The following is a 23,347-nucleotide window of genomic DNA, read 5'->3' as shown; positions in this document are numbered from 1 at the left end:
TTGGAAGAGCCTGAAATCTCGGAGAGGGTCAAGGGGATGGAACTAGTTTCTTGTGAATGTGCCTGCTCAGATTTAGGGTGGTCATCTAATCGAAAATGCCGAAAGGGTGCAAAACCAGCTAGCACCGAGAATTTGTGATAACTATAAGGTTGATTATGATTCGGTGGAGTCAACCCGTGCTATTGTTCTCCCTACACTACCTGAAGGACATTCTTTTATAGTGACCAACAACCTTATGCAAATGCTTACATCAAGGGGGTTGTTTGTTGGGTTACCTTCAAAATATCCATATGCTCACATGACTAAATTGAAGAGTGTCTGTATGCGTAGTGTAGGATGACCAAACTTAGACTTAGAAATATTAGGCTTGAGAGTATTCCCACTCTTGTTGACTGGAGATGCTGTTTTGTCGTTTTCTAAGTTGTCATACAATTCAATATATATATGGGACCAGCTACCCAAGGTGTTCATGGCAAAATATTTTCAGGTGTCCAAGAAGTTGAATCTCAAGGATAAACTAAATAACTTCATGGCACTGCCCAGAGAGTCGGTAAGTACTTTGTGGGATAGATTCATTAGATCCATGAGAAGTGTGCCAAATCGCTGCATAGATGATGAGTCACTAAAAGAGTACTTCTACAGAGGACATGACGACAATGGAAAGGTTGTGCTAGATACTATTGCTGGAGGATCTTATGGGGAATGCACCTTTGAGGAGATTGCTGAGAAACTTGAGAGGATCTCCAAGAACAATAAAGCATGGAGCACTAGAAAGGCAAATACTGGTAGAAGCACGTTTGCTGTCCAAACTGCACCAAGTCAATCAAATGATGATATTCATGAGGATATGGCCCAAATGAGGACAAAAATTGGCTTGGTACTAAAACATGTGAGTGGAAGTGCAGATAAAGTAAATGTTGTGAACTACCAACCTAGAGCACCATCGATTGATGAATACTTTTATGAGGTGGATACGAATCTAGTGAATGATCAAACGGGGGGTTTTCGAACCAATGCCCAAGGTTCCAATTCGGATAATTGGCACTACGGTCAAGGAAACCAAGGTCAAAACTATGTTCGTGATGGGAACTTCAATCGTGAAAAATCCTACAACCGGAATGTTTATGGCAACATAAATGAGAAGAGTGGGACCTATGTTCCACGTGGTAATAAAGAGGCTAGGTCATGTATGACATGCATTGAAGATATGATATAGAAGATGATGAAGAGATTTGATGAGACTGATGACAATGTGAACGAGATGCATAATGATTTATCTAGAATTGGTTTAGAAAGTGGACACCCATGCAGTATCAATTAAGCAACTTAAGCAACAATTTAGTCAACCAGGAACACTTCATAACAATACAATTCAAAATCGTAAAAATGATGGTCATTGCATGAAAGTAAGTACTCGAGGTGGAAAGCAGACTATAGATCTCCCCATGCCGACTGAAGTGGAAAGTGCGAGAAAGAAAATTAAAGATGAAGTTGAGGTAGCCTTGGAGCTAAAAGTTTATGTTGAGAAAAAAGCTGAGGTAACACAAAAAATTATCCCCATGCCTAGACCTCCACCTCCCTTCCCGCAAAGGTTGGTGAAAAAGACTGAAGAAGGGAAATATCGCAGATTCATAGCTATGTTGAAGCAGCTTTCCATAAATATTTCGTTGATTGAGGCACTTGAACAAATGTTAGGGTACGTGAAGTTCATTGATGAGTCCACGTTTTGGACTCATTTAGGGCTTTATTTGGATAGATTTAGTGTCCTCAAATGCATATTTTGTGCCAATAACTGATGTAAACTCCTTGATTTCTAGGTATTTGGATTGAGGAAGAAAGCATGGAAACTAACGAGCAAAAACGAATAAGGCAGCTAAAAGAACGAATAAAAGAAGGCATGTTGATCACCTAATCCATTGAGCGAATCGCCAAGTGGCTATTACCTCACCTAAAGTTCTAGTGCCAAGACCTGAAGGAGAAAACCAACTCGGCGAGAGAAAGGAGAAGTCGGCGTGTCGCCGAACGGTTCCGCGATATAGTGATTGGATCAACCAAAGTTACAGAACTTGAAGATGCTGAAGGTGAAAGCAAAAAGACGATCAAACTGACCAAAGGGTGGATCGCCGAGCTAATTGGCGATCCCGACTTACTGCGCTGAATGGTCCTTCGTAGCATCTTTTGGCAACTATAAATACATATTTGAATATTTAGTTTAATATGAGTTTTCATAATATAGAATTATTTAAGTTTTAGAGTTGGGACTTTGAGTTTTGAAACAAGCTTTTCCTTAGCTTTGAAGAATTGAAATTTTCCATTTTTGAGAAATTGGAAGTGGGTCTTTTAGATTCTTCAATTTAGACCTTTGTAAAGATGAAATTAATCTTAGCCAGTTGATGGAAACACAATTTGGTAACAATTTCTATCGTTTTATGATGTCTAGCTAGAACCCCAAATTCTTGGGGTGTGATTATGTGATTATGGGATAATTAGCTTATGGGTATTGCTAATTGATAGTTTAAATTCTGTTTAGAAGTGATTTCATTCAGTGATTGTGGTTTAATTTAAAGGGTTGTAGTTGCCAATGCAATTGTACCTTTGTGTTTTGCCCTGCTCGAGAGAGAGGTTTTAAAACCAAGATCACTGAATTGATGGAATGTGTGTATTGGGTTGTCATGGGTTCAGCTCGAGAGAGTGAATCCTAAATCCTCTTTCACATATTCAGCTCGAAAGAGTGAATGGACTAAAGAGTAGGATGTTCTTAATTGCTTGCTTGTTGGTGTTCTAGATAAACCAACTTGATTCGGGGTAAATTATTCGAGGGCAAGTTTATCCCCAGTTAAGTCTAGCTTATTCACTGATTTACAACTATTTACTATCAATTCCAATCACCCATTTCTCTATATTAGCCTATAATCGAATCACATCCCAAGAACCCGTCTCATTACTTGTTAATTCGTGTTATTTGCTATTGTTATAGCTGATATTTAAAACCAAAACCCCCTTATTTGACACTTGTGTCACCTCTTAATTTGAATTATGTTTTTATTCTTAAATATCTATTCCTATGATTGAGTTGAACATATTTGTACTTTGCTATTGAATCTTAAACACGTACCACTCCCTGTGGTATTCGACCCCAACTCATTTAGTTGGGTTATATTACTAACTAATGATCGTTGACACTTAGAATTGTATGAAGTGTCTTTGATAATGTTAATCAAAATGGCGCCGCTGCTGGGGAGTGGTGTTGGTTGAGAATCTTTAGCTAAGTTGAATTTCGTTCTTATTAGTCATATTTGAACTTACTTAATTTTAGTTTTCTTTTTCTTTTTTGTGTTTTGAAACAAGAAGTATGAGTGTGAACGGCAGCATTGGTAGCCCAGTAGGCCACCAAGATGTCATCGAAAACAGTCAACGAGCCTAATGCTAATGACCCCCATCCTATGGGTGGAATTGGTGACATTCTCTTGTCTCCGGCCGAAGGGAACGCGGTGTTCCATATCATAAGTACTATGTTGCAGCTCTTGCATTTGAAGGGGATGTTCGGTGGTTTGGCTCATAAGGATCCCCATGAGCATATTAGAAACTTCGTGTATGTTTGTGGACCATTCTCCTTCAAGAACATATCCCAAGAGTCGGTCCAGTTTAAGTTGTTCCCGTTCTCTTTGATGGGAGAGGCATGTAAATGGCTGGCTGAATTGCCACGTGAATCAATCACATTGTGGGAGGAGCTGGTAACCACATTTCAAGGGCGATTTTTCCCTCTTTCGAAGATGATGACTCTCCGGGATAACATTTAAAGCTTCAAGCGCCGGGAGGGTGAGCCAATTCATGAAACTTGGCTACGATTCAAGAAGTTGGTGCTCCAATGCCCAACTCATGGCTTGCCTGACAACGTGTTGCTGCAGTATTTTTACTGAAGTCTAGACTCGGTAAATAAAGGCATTGTTGATCAACTTTCTCTGGGAGGTTTAATGCAACAACCTTATGTGATAGCAGCTCAGCTCTTGGATGGCATGACCACGATACATCGGGCTTCGTACACCCGCGAAGATCAGGTCTCCCCTCTCAAATTAAATTGAACAATGAGCAGATGGAGAAAGACCAAGAGAGGGACCAGAACATGGCCAATATCATGACACAACTTGAAATTTTTTCCAAAAATGTCATTGGAGCTGGTGCTGGAGGTGTCAATGTCGTGGGTGTCGGGTGTGTTAATTCAAATGAGGCTAAGTTTGAGGCTTTGTACAATGAAGAGGTAAAATTCCTAGCTAACCAAGGAGGTTGTTATCATTCAAACTACACGAGGCAGGGTGGTAACCAAGGTTGGAACAGGGAGGAATGTTGGAAGGATCATGATCAAGAGTGGAGGGACCATAACCCCACTTAGAATGAGAGAGAAGGGGAGAAGGATATATATGTTCCTCCCCATGAGTGCCAAAAGCCAACGGATTCCGAGGGAGATCGGTCGGAGGATATTCTTTCTCGTATCCTCAACAAAGTTTAGGGGTGGGAAAAGACTTTGAAAGAAATGAAAGAAGATATGTCGAACCTTAGCTAAAGGATAATCTCCCATTCAGTTTCGATCAAACAGTTGAAGACCCAAATGGGTCATATCTCATCTCATTTAAACTCGAGACAACAAGGGGGTTTGCCTAGTGATACTATGGCCAACCCCAAGAATGAGGTTTGAGCGTGGACTTGCGTCGTGCCGCGACGTTAACTAAGGCACTTCTTGGGAGGCAACCCAAGTTTTTATTTTATTTCTTTTTTAGTTGAAATAATTGTGTGCTGATTGTGCTGGTCAAAGTGTGGAAGGTGTTTGGAAAGTGAAGGTTGGTGACCTAAAAGTCCAGTCGGTGACTCGCAGAAGAGGTCGGTAAGCCCGACTTAGACCGTCGTTGGACTCAAGATATTTTTAAATTGGAGTCTGTAAAACTCGGCGAGCCCTGGAGCTTATACGCGATTCGCCAACCATGTCAGTGATCACGACTTAGTCTGCCGTTTGGAGGTCCTGTAAAACTCGGCAAAGTAAGTACCCACTTGGCGTGTCACCGAGTGGGTCGGCGAGCAAGAATAATATCGCCGAATGGGCGAGAACTGGACGATTTTTAAAGGCCAAATGTTTAAACTTTCAAACTCTTTCACTTTCCCTCACTTTTGAACTTCCCAAACTCACACCCGCACAATATTTTTATATTCCTTGCATTTTTATCGTATTTTAGTCGTCAGATTTGTGTTTGGAGTTTTATTTCTTTGTCACCTAGCATTTCAATGTATTTATTCGGCATCCAATGTTGGTTTTTCCGAACCTCGAATTTACTTTTAACAATTTGTACTCATTTTCAATTGATTTTTGTCTTAGTGACGTGTGCTGGGCCTCTCTGATCGTAATTGTGTATGTTTGTGCTTGTTTTAATTTGAATATCCTGCCTGTAATGCCTATATTGTTAAATTCCTGAGTTTTTCATTCTTTAAAATTCATTAAAATTGTGGGGTTGTGCTTGCATGTTGTTGGGTCTAGTTGGGTGAAGTCTAAGTAACCCATATTTGTGCTAAATGATGTATTTTGCCCAATGATAGAGCGGTTGACGTCATTCTTAAGGGTAAAAGTTATCAAATAGACAAATTTGGCCAAACCAGGAGAAGTCTGGGTATCCCGAGGGCATCTGTGTAATGGGTCTTAGCTTAATTTTAAGAGTGGATGTTTTGATTTTGTTTTCGGGGGTTGCGGGGTTGATTTTGGGAAGTTGGGTTGAAGGTAGGCACGTTGGGTCGAGCTCACCGAACCACTCGGTGGTTCGTCGAAATTCCCCTTATCGGCGATTCACCTGAAGGACATTCCCATCGCCAACATGCCATTTGTCTGAAAACTTTTTGAGCCAATCCTTTCGGCGAGCCCGATTTGGCTTGCCAAAGAGAATTGGTGACTCGCTGATCGGTTCGGCTAGTCTGTCTGCTACTACATTTCTGTGGTTTTGCTTCAAATGTTTCTAACTCTTTTTGATGTTTTTATAGACATGGCTAGACCAAAGGTTGCTGGTAGGGACATGTCACCCCGTAAGAGGGCCAAAGGGATAAAAAACAATGAGGATGCAACTGCATCCAGGGCCAAGGCCAACAATCTTCCCACAACTGGTGGGAAAGGAAAGGGAAAAGGGAAGGCACCTGCTTCACCGGAGGTCAGCTCTAGCAGTGACGGTATCTAAACTACTCACTTTACTACTTCTGAGAGTGAGAGTGAGCACCATGAGCATCAGGATGCAGCCTCTGAGCTTGAGGAGGATGAGTCACTAGCAACACAGAGGGAAGAGCTGCGTTCCAAGAAGCTTCATGATCCATCTAGGATTAGGACCCCTCAGACTTCTTCTCTTCCCGCTCCAGCAGGATCCTCCTCCCAAGTTTAAGAATAGACTGAAGACCGAGGAGCTGAGGACCATTATCGAGGAGAAGTATATGTCCACTAAAGGAGTTATTGATAGGTACCCATAGATAATGAGTTGCCTAAAGTCGCACAACTTCTAACTCTTCACAAAGCCTTGTGGTCCTTACATTCCTAATTGGGTCCGGGAGTTCTACGCTACTTATGAAGCCTTGGTACCACAGAGAATGAAGAAGGCAACTATATTCAAGCCGATTGACTATGTAGTTGTTCGGGGAAAGAAGGTCAAGTGTGATAGTGAGGCTATTAATGTTGTCCTGGAATGTCTTGATGAAATTGATGATGATAGCCAACACATGATCCAGACAACTACATTAGAAAATATGAAGAAGTGGTTGGCTCCTGTCATATTAGACGGTACCCCCAAATGGCTTGAGGTTTGAGCACATTTCGAGAAGAAGAATATAAACATAGCTGTAAGGTTCTAGTTCGGCTTCATCCGCAGTACCATTATGCCATCCCATAACGAGTCGATTCTCCGCCATGCCAAAATAGCCTATCTGGGTTACATAATTAATGAGACACGGATAAATTTGGAGATAATTATGACACGAGAGATGGTCATGAGGGCCAAGCAGTGCAAGACTTCCCTCCCCTTTCTGGTTTTGATCACCGAGCGGTGCAGACAGGCTCGGGTTCCTAGAGATGAGCATAAAGATGGGAAAGTGATTCCCATATCTTATACTGATATCCGGAGAATCGAGATGGAGCATTTAGAAGATGAGGAGGAGAAGAAGAAGGCAGCCCAGTGGACTTTTCCCCAGTTGTGGATACAGACACATTACCTGCAGAGGCACCTTTGCCTACTCCGGCCGCTAGGTCTTCAGGTACATCCATGTTGTTCCTTATGATACCCCTAGTTCTTCTACTTCTACATTGCCTCCCAGATGTGTTGTTGTTTCCCAGCCCCTACTCACTAAGGCTGTATTATTCTGGATGGGGCAGCTAGCCCATTCTATCGATCGTCGTACTGTTAGACTTGAGGCCTCAATTTAGAGCATGATTTAGACATCCCTTGCTGATGTTGTGAAATCATCGAGTGCTACCATTGATGCTCTTGCGGCTAGGATAGCACTGTGTGAGCGTGTCCAAGGGGCCACCAAGGAGGAGACAACTCTAAAGGCCGCTATTGCTACACTAAGAAGAGATATGAACCAGCTGAAGTCCATCGACATGTCCATGATTTTCGGGATGATGGAGATCCCAGATGTGCTAGTTGAGCCAAATATGCCTCTGGCTACCACCGGAGATAATGTTCAAGTTGAAGAGGCAGTTGATCCCGAGTCTGAGGCGGAGACAGATGAGGAGATTCTTGGGGTTACAGAGGAAGTTTCTTATGAGGGCCTTACGGAGGCTGACGAGGCCATGATCGATGCAACCATGCAGAATTCTTTGGATGACCCTGGTAGAGCTGGTGATACTGTGGATGTGACTCCAGGCATTGATGCCCGATATTAGAGTGTTGCTCCGGGCACTGATGCCCAGACAGATGGAGCGACTATCTAGATAGGATCCCTCTTTACCTCCCTTTGTGTCTTATTTTTATTGACTTTTTGATATTTAATTGCTTCCATTTGAGGAAAATATCTTTTGTTTTATGGTGGGGTGAGGCCCACCTTTTGTGTCTATGGTTATGTGTATATATTTGGGTTTTGTGCTATTGATTTTTTTGGCACTGTATTTTGTGGATGTTTGAGCTTGTGGCTCTTTGCTTTAATTGGAAATGATTTAGGGACCCTTCCAATAAAAAAATTTGTGCCACCTCTTGTTTGTGTTCGAATGTGGTTGTTCTCTTGCAAATTTGAGTATCGGTATTAATCAATACCGATGACTTCAATAGTGCTTATAATTGAACAAAAATGAATGTGCGGCTACGATGAGGCCAAATGAAGTTGTATAGGAAATATGTGAACTTTATGCATCTCGTTGTGACTAGCCAATTATCAAATTGAGTCTCTTGAGATGAACATTCCACACTAGCGAAAGTGTGGAGTCTTGTTTGACATTGGTGTCAATGCCTTGTGTGTGATGAGCTTACCGTGAACCATGTGTGATGACACCTAGAATTTGCCCCGTTGTTTTGGTTGACTAAGTGATGCAAAATGTTGAAATAATGTTAGGTAACTTTGAAGAGTGTGAAACAATTTGACATTATACCTCTTTTGTGGCCTGTCTTGTGAGTGTGTGAACTTCCCTTGACCACCCTTTGACCTTAGCCCTCTTCTTGGAAGAAACATGATGAAATTGTGACCTTTATTTATCCCATCGCCCTTAATCCGCATGATTTGTGGTTTGTTTGAATATCTAACTTAGGCTTTTGGGTGTGGTGAAAAGAGAAGGTAAATCAAGAAATGCAAAGAAGACTTCTTTGACCCATGTTTTTGAGAAAGATGGAACCCCCTCCTTACATAAAAAAAAAGAGAAAAAGAAGAAAAGAATGAAAAAGTGGAGGAATAAAGTTGTGAAAGTGCAAAGAAAATGGGGTGTCCTACAGTCCATGGAAAGTGAATAATGGGGTGACTTTTGAGCATGAGTGAAAAATGATGAAGAAAAGGGATGAAATAATTGTTCATACCATATTTCATGAGGATTATAGCCATTGAGCCTAACTGACCATACCTATGCACTCAACCCCGTTACAAGCCTGAAAAGACCTTGTTGATCTTGAGTGAGCTGAAACAATTGTTGGTTGGAAAATAAGGGCAAACCTATGGGTGAAATCATGGATTGTGTTCATCTTTGTGAGTGTGAGTGTTGATTGTGATTCCTGAGCTATAAATTATTGAACAATTATGTCTGAATATGTAATCATTTTTAGTGTGAGGGCATTTGAGTACCGTTGCTAAGCTTGAACTTGCATTTGAAGCAAGTATTGCAAACTTGAGAATCTTTTATAATGGTGAGTCATAACTTGAATCTTTGAGTGCACAATTGATCCTTGCATGAGTAAGTTGAGTCTTTTTGTGAGCATTCATGATTGAGTCTTGTGTAGACTATTTGAGACATCCTTTTTGAACTGCTGAACTTGAGTTTTACTTAAGGACAAGCAAAAGTTTAAATTGGGGGTGTTGATAAGTCCACGTTGGACTCATTTTGGACATTATTTGGATAGATTTAGTGTCCTCAAATGCTTATTTTGTGCCAATAACTGATGTAAAATCCTTGATTTCCAGGTATTTGGATTGAGGAACAAACCATGGACACTAACGAGCAAAAAGGAACAAGGCAACTGAAAGAACAAAGAAAAGAAGGCCTATTGATCGCCTAATCCATTGGGTGAATCATTGAGTGGCTATTACCTCGCCTAAAGTTCCAGTGTGCCAAACACTGAAGGAGAAAACCAAGTTGGCGAGAGAAAGGAGTAGTCGGTGTGTCGTCGAACGGTTCCGCAATGCAGTGATTGGATTGCCCAAAGTTATAAAACTTGAAGATACTGAAGGCCAAAGCAAAAAGACGATCAGACTGACCAAAGGGCGGATCGCCGATCCAGACTTATTGCGCTGAATGGTCCTTCGCAGCATAATATTGGCGACTATAAATACATTTTTGAATATTTATTTTTGTATCAATTTTCGTTATATATAATTATTTCAGTTCTAGAGTTTGGACTCTGAGTGTTGCGACAAACTTTTCCTTAGCTTTAAAGAATTGAAGTTTTCCATTTTTGAGAAATTAGAAATGGGTCGTTTGAGATTCTTCAATTTGGACATTTGTAAAGGCGAAGTTAATCTTACCTAGTTGATGAAAACACAATTTGGTAACGATTTCTATCTTTGTATGATGTCTAGCTAAATCCCCAAATTCTTGGGGTGTGATTATGGGCTGATTTAGCATATCGGTATTGCTAATAGATAGTTTAAATGTTGTTTAAAAGTGATTTAATTCAATGATTGTGGTTTACTTTAAAGGGTTGTAGTTGTAACTACAATTCTACCTTAGTGTTTTTGGCGTGCTCGAGAGAGAGGTTTTAAAACCAAGATCACTGAATTGATGGGCTGTGGGTATTGGGTTGTCATGGGTTTAGCTTGAGAGAGTGAATCCTAAATCCTTTTGCACACATTTAGCTCGAGAGAGTGAATGGACTAAAGAGTAGGTTGTTCTTAATTGCTTGCTGGTTGGTGTTCCAGAGAAACCAACTTGATTCGGGGTAAATTGTTCGATAGAAAGTTTATCCCCACTAAAGTCTAGCTTATTCACTGATTTACAGCTATTTACTATCAAATTCAATCACCCATTTATCTATATTAGCCTATTCATCCTAAGAACCTGTCTTATTACTTGTTATTTCTTGTTATTTGTTGTTGTTATAGCTGATAGTTAAAACCCAAACCCCCCTATTTGACACTTGTGTCAGCCCTTAATTTGAATTATATTTTTATTCGTAAATATCTATTACTATGATTGACTTGAACTTATTCGTACTTTCCTATTGAATCTTCAACACGTACTAGTCCCTATGGGATTCGACCCCAACTCATTTAGTTGGTTTATATTACTAACTAACGATAGTTGATACTTAGAATTGGATTGAAGTGTCCTTGATAATGTTAATCATTCATCAAAGACTTGGTGACCAAAAAGAGGGCTGCCAATTTTGAGAGTGAAGAAAAGTTGCAACTTTGTAGTGCTAAAGCTACTAGGTCACTTGTGTAGAAGAAAGAGGAACTTGGAGCTTTCACTATTCCTTCTACTATTGATATGCTGCCTTTTTCGAAGGTCGTGTGTGACTTGGGTGCTAACATTAACTTGATGACATTATCGATCTATAAAAAGTTAGGTTTAGGATCTCCCAAGACGAATGTGATGCGTTTACTTATGGCTGATAGAACTGTGAAGAGACCTATTGTAGTACTCCAAGATGTCCTACTGAAAGTTGAGTCATTCATCTTTCTGGCGGACTTTGTGATTTTGGATTGCGAGGTTGATTTTGAGGTCCCCAACATATTAGGGAGACCATTTCTTGCTACTGGGCATGTGTTGGTCAATATGGAGAGAGGGCAGATGAAGTTTTGATTGAATAGTGAAGAGGTAACTTTTAATATCTATCGGTCTATAAAGCATGAAATTGATCACAAAGTGGTATTTGTAGTAAATCATACTGTTGAGCAAAAATTGGAAGTGTCTATGAAGAGATGTTAGGTTTTGAGGCACTAGCAGCTGTGATAATGAGTTTTGACAGTAATGGTATTGATGACTATGATGAGCTAGTTGCTGCATTTGAGGGGGTTCAGTTTCATTACAAGCCTAAGCGGTTGGAATAAGGCAGGAAGAATCGAGACACTCCTCCAGCGAAACCATCTGTGGATGAGCCTCTGAACTTAGAACTCAAGGTTCTTCCATCTCACTTGTGGTATGTATTTTTGGGCTAGAACAACACTTTTTCGAAGCAAATAGATTCTTTGATATCGGTATTGAAGCAGTTTAAAAGGGGTATAGGATGGTCTTTTGCAGACATTATTGGGATTCCACTGGCATTTGTTCTCACAAAATTCAACTCATGCCGAACAGACAGACAAGTATTGAGAATCAACGGAGGTTGAATCCCCCAATGCAAGAAGTTGTGAAAAAGGAGATCATTAACTGGTTAGATACTGGAAAAATATACCTATTGCTGATAGTAGTTGGGTCTCTCTAGTTCAACGCGTGCCAAAGAAAGGAGGAATCACTGTGGGTCCCAATGCTAAGAATGAGCTCGTTCCAATGATGTTGGTAACTATATGGAGAATGTGTATGGATTATCACAAGTTGAATGAATGGACTGAGAAAGACCACTTCCCAATGCCGTTCATGGACCAAATGTTAGATCGTCTCGCTGGAAAGGGTTGGTATTGTTTTCTAGATGTGTATTTGGGCTACAATTAGATCTCCATAGCTTCGGAAGACTAAAAGAAGACCACTTTCACTTGTCCTTATGAGACTTTTGCGTTTAAGAGAATGCCATTTGGGTTATGTAATGCACCGGCAACCTTTCAACATTGCATGATGTCTATATTTTCTAATATGGTTGAGGTCACGATAGAGGTATTTATGGATGATTTATTTGTAGTTTGTGATTCGTTTGATGATTGTTTGACCCATTTAGCTGAGGTGCTAAAATGATTTAAAGAGTGCAATCTTGTGCTCAACTGAGAAAAATGCCACTTTATGGTGAAAGTGGGTATAGTTCTAGGTCACCGGATTTTGCAGAAAGTTATTGAAGTTGATAGAGCTAAAGTTGAGGTAATAGAAAAACTCCCACCACCCATTTCTAGTAAAAGGTGTTAAAAGTTTTCTTGGACATGGAAGTTTCTATAGGAGGTTCATAAAGGATTTCTCTAAAATTGCACATCCATTATGCAAGCTACTTGAGAAGGAGTGTAAGTTTGAGTTTGATGATGCTTTTCTGAGAGCATTTGGGTAGTTCAAATTTTTTTATTTTTGCACCTGTTATTATTTCACCGGATTGGGGACAATCGTTTGAAATGATGTGTGATACAAATGGGGTAGCACTTGGCGTATTAGGGAGAGGCGATAGAAAATTCTTCATCCTATTTACTATGCGAGCAAAGATTTGAATGTTGCTCAAAAGAACTATAGTGTGGCTGGACATGAACTGTTTGTTGTGGTTTTCAGATTTGATAAGTTTAGATCCTATTTTCTTGGAACTAAAGTTATTGTGCATACTAACCATTCTGCATTGAGGCATCTTATGGTTAAGAAGGATGCAAAACCAAGATTGATTAGATGGGTATTATTCTTGCAAGAGTTCGACTTTGAGGTGAAAGATAGGAAAGGAACATAAAATTAGGTTGTCGATCAGTTATCTAGATTAGAGGAAGAAGCTATGATCGAGCTTGATGATGGAGTTGAGATTAATAATTCATTTTCTGATGAACATGTATTGGCTGCTTCGGCTGAACTTATTCCTTGGTTCGCTGACTTTGCAAATTATTGGGTAAGTGAGTTGGTGCCTTCGGATTTGTCATTCCACTAAAGGAGAAAGTTCATGTCTGATGTGAAGAAATTATTTTGGGAAGAGCCTTAATTGTTCCGTATCTGTGCTGATTATATTATTCATCGCTATGTGCCTGAAGTATAGATGATGAGTATACTAGAGGCGGGTCATTCATCGCCTGTTGGTAGGCATCATAGTGGTATCCGGACTGCCCATAAGATTTTGTAGTGTGGGTATTAGTGGCCTACCATCCACCAAGATGCTCATGATTTCACCAAGTCTTGTGATCGTTGTCAACGAGAAGAAGGAATTTTAAGGAGACAAGAGCTACAAATGAACCCGATATTGGTGATTGATCTTTTTGATGTTTGGGGTCTTGATTTCATGGATCCGTTTGTGAGTTCGAATAGGATGAAGTATATTTTTGTAGTGGTTGACTATGTATCTAAATGGGTGGAAGTAGTTGCGGTTTCAAACAATAAAGGAAAGAGTGTCACCACATTCCGGAAAAAGTATATCTTGTCTAGATTTAGTACACCAAGGGAAATTATTAGGGATAGAGGTTCTCTCCTTTGTAATAAGTTGTTCAAGGTGTTTCTTGAGAAGTATGGTATTTGTCATAGTGTGGCAACCCCTTATCATCCATAGTCTAGTGGGCAAGTTGAAGTGTGAAATCAAGAGATAAAGAAATTCCTTGTGAATACTGTGAATGCCAACAAAATTGATTGGTCAAGAATGCTTGATAATGCTCTATGGTCTTATCGCACTGCATTCAAATCTCCCATAGGTATGTCCCTTTACTAACTTGTAGATGGGAAATCTTGTCATTTGCCAGTAAAGCTAGAGCACAAAGCAATGTGGGCACTGAAAAAGATAAATTTGGATTGGGGTGCCGCATCAAGTCAATGACTGAATGAGCTCGATGAGTTTCTCCTAAAAGCATACGAATGTTCAGCCTTGTAGAAGGAGACTATGAAGAAGTACCATGATCAAAAGATCGACAAGCGCAAATTTTCTCCTAGTGATCTGGTGTTATTACTTAACTCAAGGTTGCGCTTATTTCCTGGCAAACTCAAGTCCACGTGGACTAGGCAATTCAAAATAACTCAAGTATTTCCACATGGAGCAATTGAACTCGAAAATAAGGAAGGAACGAGATTCAACGTGAACGGTCAGTGGATAAAGATCTACTTGGGGAAATATGAGAGTGTCAATAAATTCATTTAGAGATGGGATCTAGATGAAGTCTGAGTAATCAAGGGGTCTAAGTCATGCCTCGACGTTAAATAAGCGTTACTTGGAAGGCAACCCAAGATATAAACTCTAGCCAACTATAGGAGTTTTCTTTTCTATGTAGTAAGTCTTTCTAAATTTTAGTATTTTAGATAGATTTTTTTTAGTTTGAGTCTTAGTGTTGGCTAGATAAAGGTAGAATAGGGTATGTGTCCAAATATAGTCCAGAGAATGTAAAAATGAAGGTCAACGTGTGCAGGAGCAAAATCTGAGAAAATAGTCACAGGTGCACTGGTCTTTGCTTCCCATTGACGGACCGTGAATGGCATCTGTATTCCCTAGGTTTGTTTTCTGAAATTAACTAAGTGTCAGGGAGAACCACGAAACCTATCGATGGACCGTCGATGGGGATTCGTCAACCTAACCTTGGGCTAAAAATCGACCCTAACCGGACCCCCTTTAAATATAACTCTTCATTTTTAAAACATTCTCCATTTGCCTCTTTTGATCCCCCCAACCGTTGAAACCCCTAAATTACCCACCCCTACACATTTCCAACCCCCCATCACATAAATTTCTTCCTATTATTTCTCGATTTCCTCCAATCCCAAATTCTCTCACCGATTCTCTCATATTAACTTCTTTTTTTTCCCTTTCTTCTTCTTCACCACATTTTTACTATTCAACCAAAGCACGGTCCGAGTTTGGTGTCAATGTTTTGTTAAGGAACAAAGGATTTACTACATTACACATTCATCAACTTTTATTTACTTGCAAAGTAAGCGATTTCATGAACTTTGAACTTGTCATTGCTTTAAATTCAAATCACGAAGTTGAACTTGACCTTCGGTGCAAATTACTTCTTCACAATATGTAAAATTAGTTCTAATACACCCTTGGGATAATGGTATTGTGAGTGTGTTGAAAAATCAAATTGAATTATGACAACTATATGTCTAGTTGGATTTCTTGTGGTAGGGTTTCAATGGCTTAGTTGTTGGAACGAATGAATTGCATGATTGTAGCCTTAGGAATGATAGAATACCATTTAAATGTGTTGAAACGCATATTCTAGATGTTAGATATGAGTTGTGATTGGTAGTTGATGTGTGCCTGATGATATTTGATGCCTAGATGTAGTCACACTGGTCGATGCCCATGATCCACGAACCGTGGATCATCCTACGGTCCGTGATCATATTTCCGTCGTTCCACAACTGCAAAATAATAGCTCAAGTGGTGAACCACAAAATGGACTACGGTCTGTCGTTAGATCGACAAAACGTTATGCACGACAATGGTTCCGACTACAGAGACCATAATGTGACTTCCTAACCGACGGAGGGGATTGAGAGTCCGTCGTTTAATTGATGGTCCGTAGGAACCCATAATAGGTCTCAAAAAGAGCCATTGCCTAAATTTTTATTTTTTTTCTCTAAGTCATAACCTTATTCTGAAATAGTTTCTTGGGTCATTTTGAGGTCTTTGATTACTCACTAATCTTCCACAAGTGAAATGGTGCCAAAACAAGCACCTATTTACTTAAGCAAAGGCAAGTCTGAGATTGTCACACCATCTTGTCGACTGCTCGATGAGTCTAGTAGGGATGAGTATGTCCTCGAGACAACCAGAGGCTCCCCCACTGCCCTTGTTACCACGAGGCACATGAATAGGCATGTCATCTTATCAAGCGATAACGTCGAGATCACCGCCCCCACAGTCTGAGGAGGGGGCCCAACCTGCATGAAAGTCGCAGGTTAGCTTCGAGTCGCAATCCGGCTCCAGTTCTAGTGGTACACCGATTTCTGCCTCCGATGTGACTAGCACAAGGTAATCTCATGACCCCCCGGTACTAGAGCTGAGCAGGTACACATCGCCACAAAGCCAAACATGTGGTACGTCGAGGGGCAATTTTAGATATACCTTGATGGGAAGGCACTAAATGAGCACCAGAAGGTTGTCCGTCCTTTCGCCGAGGAGCTTCGCATATTGATTGGAGGCCTCCACACTATACCCACCATTCATGCTCTATTCCAGCAGCACTGGTGTTACTGGATGGCTGAAAACTCGGGCAGGTACAACGAAGAGATGGCGAGGGAGTTCTATGTTTCTTATGCGGCCAGAGTTATTAATACTTTTCCACCACGAGCCAAGCCTTTGGCTCAACCCCCTCTACTGACCACCATGGTGTGGGGCCTTTCTATCAATATTTTTGAGTCCACCATCTGCTCTTTTATTTACGGCTCGTTACATGCTCAGTCTATCAATATGGTAGAGTACGATTATCGGATGGGGATAGTTCAGGGTAGAGCATTTCGAGACTCTGAGCAGAGGGAGTCACTACTTCATTAGATGGCCCGACACATTACTAAGGAAATAGAGAGAACTGAGAGGGTCCAGAATATGCAGTTGCCTATCAGAAATGCAACTTTGACTTTAGGAGCGAAATTTTGGTGGTCAATCATCCGCCAGAGACTTTCCCCTACACAGGCAGACAATGTTGTCAGTTGGGATCGTGCGGTGATGCTTGCTACAATACTGGCTGTGCTAGAGATTTATTTTTCCCAGATTATTATTTGGAGATTCACGAGAGGGCTTTTTGGAGGACTACTACATTGCCCTTTCCATGCTTGATCTTCTGCCTATGTAGAGAGTCTATTGTGCCAATATGGGATTGTGATTGGTTGGTCGAGGTGACAAAGACTGTTGATGTTGAACTCCACTGCCCTGTGTAGGAGTACACCAGTTGCAGACCCTCATCTGGATACTAATTTAGTTCGAGATCTTAAGCAGGCTGAGATGGCACTAGCTGATGACAGTTTTATATCCGCCACTGCGACCGAGGCACATGCTCCATCTTCAACTGCCACTAGTCAGGCTGCAAGCTCTTCACGAGCCACTCCCCCTTTGGGAACCATATTGGTACCTCTGGCCCGAGTCTAGAAATTGGACACTCAGATAGCCACACTATTGCAACATATGTGACCATAGATGCATCGGTCTGTGAAGGAATCAAAGGTGTGCATGGAAAGGATAATGGATGCGAATATTCAAGCGGTCCACTAGAGGTTTGATGAATCTATGCTGAGGGTGTTAGAGAGGCCTGGGCCCAGTGTGGATATCACTACTGAGATTGTCCAAGAGAATGCATCCGTGGTTGAGGCAGATGATTTGGTGCTGACCACTCTATTTGGTGCTGAGATTCCTGCACTTAACCCTTCCCGTGCGACTGGGAAGCGCACCCGCTCCTCTAACAATACATCTGATGCCGATGAGGCTCAATAGGCACAAAAGTGAGAGCGGCAACAGTTAGAGATATCCCAGAGATAGTGTCTATTTGACGAGGAGTTGTGGTAGAGGAGGGATCGTGAGATAGGTGTCGGCCCATCTTGTTCGAGGAGCACTACTGATGGTGTTTTCACTGTTGATGAGGGTGCTACTAAGGGTGTCACTATTGTTGTTCCAGAGGGTTCAGGGAAACCGGACCCACCCACTTCTTGATGGGTCTTCGGTGCTTAAACACGACGTGTTTGCTTTACCCTTTGTTTTACATTTTCTCTGCATTGAGGGAACATGCACCATTTTTTCATAGGGGTGGGGTAAATGGGTAGTGAGTGATAGGGTGAAGTCTGAGTAACCCAACTCATAATCCTCTCTTGGGGTTTTCTTGCATGTGTTCTTTCCCCCAAGGAACTCTTTTACATTTTTGTTGAACCAACATGTTTAGGTGTTTATAAGTGTAGAAGTAGACGAAATGAATGAAAGCATGCTGCATAAGAGCATAAAAATTTATACCAACTCGAAACTTTGAACTATTCTATATCTATAGGCTTAATAAGTTGAATATGTTGGACCTTTATGTGTCAGATATGAACTAGTATGATAGCATGGATTAAGCAAGAACTTGAACTAGATGCTTCAATGATTTGATAATGAAACAATGTGCCAAGTGTGTGTGACGTGAGTCTTTATATTCATGCAATATGTACCAGTCTAGAACTTTTCTCGTTGGTTCTGCTAAGATAATCTATGAAGGAAATTTGAAAATGATCATAGGCCCTTGATGATATAAGTCCACTTAAGCCTAAAAAAATCCAACCAAAAGAAATAAATGCTCCCTTCGATCCAAATATTTGAGCCTAATGAATACCATTTATTTCAATAAACCTAAATCACCTTTCCTACAAATCTTTTTTTGGCCTTGGTCCCTCCTTAGACATTGTGCGCCTTAACTTAGGCGAAAAGTCTAAGTTAAGGGTGGCTAATTCAGAAGTTACCTTAATCTTGGCCCTGGTCCGACCTAGGACATCTTGCACCTCAACTTATGCAAAATACATAGCTTGAGGGTGGCTATGAAGAAGGAAACTGAAATAAAGAGGGTATGAAAAAAGTTAGTTGTAGAAGAAGAAAAAGATAGTAAAAGGTGTGACTGAATCCAAAAGAAACAGAAGAGTGATATTGATGCTAAATAACAAAGAGAAAAGAGGTAAAAGAAGAAGAAAAGAGAATAAGAAGAATAAAAAAAAGCTAAAGTCACATCTTTGTTGAAATAAGTAAAGGAAAAGAGCAGAAAACAAAATGATGTCTGAATTGGTTGTGAGAAGAGGTAAATAGCCATCGTAATGTCAAGGAGGAGAGAAAAGTCCCTAAAATACCTAAATTTATCATACCTGACCCTGAGCCTACATTATAAGCTAAGAAATCCCTATAGTAATCCTAGTTTACTAGTCTTGAAAGTTTGTGCAGAGAAAATAAAGGCAAGGCTATGGTATTGAGCACTAATTGTATTTAAGTTCATTTATAAGAGTGAGTGTTTACTGAATCCTTAAGCTAAAACATCAAATTTTATGTGAGAAACATGATTTCTTTGTGGTAAGGATACTAGTTACATTATTAGAAAGTTGGTATCTCGGTGATTGTTGAAAGTGTATGTGGTGATGACTATTGGTCTGTCTATGTCATGTTTTGATCCACATGAGTTAGCTCATTGAGTCTAAATGAAAATATTTGCACTAAATGAAAGAGTTGATAACAAAAAAGTCAGATGATTGCTTGAGTCTGTGTGTTTGCTTCTACATGACAAGCGTTTAGAGAAAGTGTGTCACTTGACGACAAACAGCAAATTTAAGTTGAGGATGTTGATATACCATGAGTTTACAGTATTTTTGATGAATTTCAGTTGGAGTTTGTGTGACTCTTGGGAATTTTGTTGTTAGATATGACAGTGCTTTCATGTAATTTTTGTAGGAAATAGGTTTGGAGAGGTTAAAAAGCTAAAATGGCAGAAGTAGTAGTTGACGGAGCCCAACCACGGACCATCGTCCAGTTGACGGGCCATAGGTTGGGAGGCGTAGGTGTAAGTTCAATGACTTCTTACTAAGTGTAGAACCACTGGGGCAAATGACTCCCTCTAGCATGAGTGACGGATCGTCGATTGATGGCCATCATTTTGATCAGAGAGTTGAGTTTCACTACTTGAACCATAGAGGATCAAGACAGACCATAGTCCAATCAACGAACTGTAGGTGGACTCCGTCGTTTGAAGATCCAAAGTTTTTGGCCAATTGCGGACCCACAGAGTTAAACCACGGTCCGTCATTTGTGTCGTCGATCGAAACTGCGTCTGAACCAATATTTCCTTATTTCCGTTTCCTACTTTGTTTAAGACTTAACTATTATAAATATAAGTTGTAATTTTTGTTTTTAAGGGTTAGAGCCTTTTGGAGACTTTTGTTCTTGACTCTTGTAATTATTTTGCAAACACTTTAGCAATTTAATTCTGAAGTTTGTTTTATGCAATTTGCTTGTGGTTTACAATTGTAGATTAAAATATTCATTTATTGTGATTATAAGTTCATGATTCATCTTATTAACCCTAATATGCATTCTGAATTCTCAAGCATGAGTAGCTAAATCCACAACTAGGGTTGTGGGAACCATGAGCAATTAACAATGTATGAAAAATAAATAAGTTGTGTGTGTGGGGGGGGGGGGGTTATATTGTTAATCCTTTCTTTTAGAATGCTTTCTAGCGGTGCGCAACGTTAGAACTCGTTTCATATCTACTTCTCGGACTAATGAAGTAATGAATGGGAAAAGGATTGAACAACGAAGATTTAGTTGAGTTTAGCCGCTATCTAATAGCCCGACCTTAATCATTGTGATGTGAGGGCTAATCTAGGGTTATAAGTAAGGGTTAGTAAATCATACACCCGTAGACGGACCAAGTTGCACAGTTAAATTTGCTATTTGGAGGACCAATCACTTAGGGATATCCAACTTATCAAACTTGCATGTGAACACTAGGATTGAGTTACTATTATTAGGAATATCGGTTAAGATATTGTGGGGAAAACATCTGCCTTAGTTTCCATCTCATATTGATATCTCAAACTACAAATTTTGCTTACTTGTTACTTAGTGATACAAATCAACAAACTGTCATTTTATTTACAACCCCTCCTCCTTGTGTTACTTTTCTTAGAAATAATTAGACTAAACATATATAATCGTGAGTTAGCCTAAGTGATACACTCAAATTACACCTCCCTTGAGAAGAGTAAGCGATCGTTATCAAGTAAAGAACCCAACTTATAGGTTGGGGTCGATCACACGAGGAAAATAGTTTAGACTTAACTTTAACCTACACTTATATTTGTTTAGTCAAATTACTTCCAGAAACAAGTAATTAAAAAAGGGGGATTTGTGAAATAAATTGTAAGAATTCAATAAGTATTCAGTAAACGAAAGTCAATTTTTGGTTGTTATCAAGATGAGAGAATTAACTAGGGTATACGTGTTCACCACAAGCTCATAACTCAGTAACCCTTGTAATAGCAATCTTTTCCTAGTGTATTACATGCAAAGTGATAAGTTAGGTATCTCTAAATCCTTGGTCCAGCATCTAGAGAATTTCACCCCGCACCTTGGTCCGGCTACATGTGCATAATTTACTAATCCTTACCTTTACCTCATATTAGACATCATAATGGATGTTTGGCTTAGTTATTACTTCGCACCAATCGACACTAGCCTATTAGATAGTATCACACTAAATCTATGTTGATAATTCTTTTCTCGTTAATTACCTCCTTGGTCCGGCAAGTAGTAACGAGGCAAGTTCTAATGTTGGCCACCGTTAAAAATACTTCTAAACGAAAGAATTATCAATGAATGCAAAACACTATTCAAGAATTGCTTATTTACTATTAATACTTTTTTAATCGCTCATGGATCCCACAAATCTAGTTGTGGAGTTCAGTTACTCATAATCATATGACCACAATTCATTGCTTTAGATGAAAGAATTATGCACTTACGTAGTTGAGAAAATAAACCCAGAAATTCAACTTGAATTGCAAACCAAATCTTCAAAACTAACTTTTGGAAATCAAGAATTGCTAGGGTTGCAAAAATGAATTCCAAAGTCCAAAGTCACAAAGTAAAACAAAAGTATAAAAGTCTAACCTCAAAAACGAGGTTTACATGCCCTATTTATAGAAAACAAGTCCTAAATTAGAAGGGAAGAAAATTAAGGAAAGTTTGTTCAGGCACGCGTCTTCATTCCACATGACTGACTCACGGACGGTCAATGGATCTACCGTCCGTGAGTCCCTTCCATCAGCCAGGACTTAGAAAATATTTCAACTTCAAAAAGTCAGCTTCTCAGAAGCAAACGACGGAGCTACAGTACGGACCGTAGATCGATCTACGGTCCATCAATCCCATTCCGTAGCTCCACACTTAGAATCTTCCAAAAATTAGGTATTGGAACCCTCGCAGTATCAATCTATGGATCAACAGTACGGTCCGTAGATCAATCTATGGACCGTCAATGGCGGTTCCACCCTTGGTCAGATTTTCGTGATTTTCCTTTCCTGCTGATCTAGGCCATCACCTACGGAGCATCAATGGACCTACGGTCCGTAGATCACCTCCGTAGATGCCATTTTCTGCAATTTTTCAGCTCTCTCTTCACTTCCACGCCTGAACATCTTTACTGCAAAATATGACAAAAAAACATAAAAACCAATACAAAAAGGCCCTAGACACAAATAAATTGTAAGTGAAATGTATCAGAAATACCGTAAACTCACGGTATATCAACACCCTCAACTTAAATTCATTGATTGTCCTCAAGCGACGCACTAAGACTCTAAACGACACTTGTATAGAAGCAAGCATTTCAAGCACAAGCAATCACATGGTTCTCTACCCACTCTCTTTTTAGGTACAAAATTTGTTCTCTTTGACTAGACAAGCTAATTCATGCAGATCAAACCATAATAACGATCAACCAACCAACACACAACATACACTGTTTCACTATCACCAAGGTACCAACTTTTCGACAACGTAACTAGTGCCCTTACTACAAACGAAATCCCTTTTCTGTCACACAATGACTTATGAATTTGAGTACAAGGATTTATTCAACACTCAAACTCAAAAATAATTTCAAGTACAGTTAGTGCTCAGTACTATAGGCTTACCCTTATTTTCACTACTTAGACTCTCCAAACTAGACTCTAGGATCACTATAGGACTTTCTTGGCTTGTAACGTAGGCTCAGGGTCAGGTGTGGTACATTTGGGTACTTCTTAGTGACTTTCTGCCCTCCTTGACATTACACTAGGCTTTCAACCTCTTTTTGCCCTATTTTTGCCATCCTACCGTTGTACCTTCTTTCCCTTGATTTTCTCTTCAACCACGGATGTGACTCTAGACTTTGCATCCCC

General features: G+C 40.1%; 1 protein-coding gene across 1 annotated transcript in view; it reads right to left on the bottom strand.

Annotated features, from left to right (window-relative positions):
* The window catches only part of LOC125876728 (uncharacterized), an 854,340-nt gene extending 841,085 nt beyond the window's left edge, over positions 1–13,255 (bottom strand). Inside the window, exon 1 of the mRNA XM_049557965.1 lies at positions 13,252–13,255. The gene's annotated coding sequence lies outside the window, so the exon portion shown is untranslated. The remainder of the gene's footprint in view (positions 1–13,251) is intronic.
* Positions 13,256–23,347: the final 10,092 nt, after the last annotated feature.

This window comes from Solanum stenotomum, chromosome 9 (genome assembly GCF_019186545.1).
Source record: "Solanum stenotomum isolate F172 chromosome 9, ASM1918654v1, whole genome shotgun sequence".
Taxonomy (NCBI): Eukaryota; Viridiplantae; Streptophyta; class Magnoliopsida; order Solanales; family Solanaceae; genus Solanum; species Solanum stenotomum.
The sequence above is the reverse complement of the archived record's forward strand: the minus strand, read 5'-3'. Positions and strand labels throughout refer to the sequence as shown.